Below are 1,195 nucleotides of genomic sequence, written 5' to 3' on the forward strand. Positions count from 1 at the left end.
AGAAAATGCAGATGCATATTGAAATCCATTCTAGATAGACATAGCGCTCGTAATCACTAGACTCAGAACATACCTTATACACAGTATAACATTATCAGCAAAGATAAGATGGGAAGATATGTGGCGTCACGCTTTGATACTTTAGTAGATATTGACAGCATTGCATACCGTAATTTACATATAAAGTATTGTATGTGCACGAGCCATTAGTCATTTAGATAGACATCGTGACATATTGGAATTGATAGTTTGTATTACACGCATTATACATAAATGGATATTCTATCTAATGCGTCATATTATATCTGTAATAAACATGAGAAACAAACATAACACTCGATTTAAATTGAATAATTTGTTTTGACGTAATTGTCTTTAATATATGGTTTGGAATAATTTTATCGGTGATTTTATTATGTTGTATTCATTTTATCAAATGAAAAGAAAGGCATCAGTTATTTTAGCGAATTTTGATGCGATTGTATTCATCCGACGCGTTTGTGGCTTAAATAACAAAATTTTATTATCTTTATTTTCAAACATAAATCGCTTTCAATTTACCACTCACATATTCCATAGTTTATGTTTACGAAGAAATAATATCTTATTCATTTTGTTATGGCTGATAATATTTCCTTTTTCATTTTAATATTTATGTTGTCTCGAATGTAGATAATTATTTTAAGATATACATGTTTTATAATTGTTTTATAATTTTATATTTTACATTTGTGTAATTTCTTTCATTATTATATATTTAAAAGACCGGAAAAAATTGATTTAGATTGACAATATGATTATTTATTAATTTTTTTAAATATAAAATTCGTGTATATTTTTATATTTGTATTAGAACATAAAGATAGAATGAATGAATTTGTTTCATCCTTTTATTTCATATTTTCAATAAAATTGAATAAATATATACATACATATATCCAGCATTCATATAATAATATATCAGTAAAGATTAATCATACATTCAAAATTAAAGATTTTTATAGTTTCAACAGATTTAATTTTAACTTATATAATTTCTTTACATTTGGGAAATTACTTACTTATTATATTAGCATTTATTTAAATATTATACTATTTAGCATTTTTAAGTATTGAAGCATCCTTCATCAAAATTATGTATTATTTTCGTTAATATATATTTACTTTTATTTATATACATTTTTTATACGATATA

Source organism: Atta colombica, unplaced genomic scaffold, assembly GCF_001594045.1.
Source record: "Atta colombica isolate Treedump-2 unplaced genomic scaffold, Acol1.0 scaffold198, whole genome shotgun sequence".
Classification (NCBI taxonomy): Eukaryota; Metazoa; Arthropoda; class Insecta; order Hymenoptera; family Formicidae; genus Atta; species Atta colombica.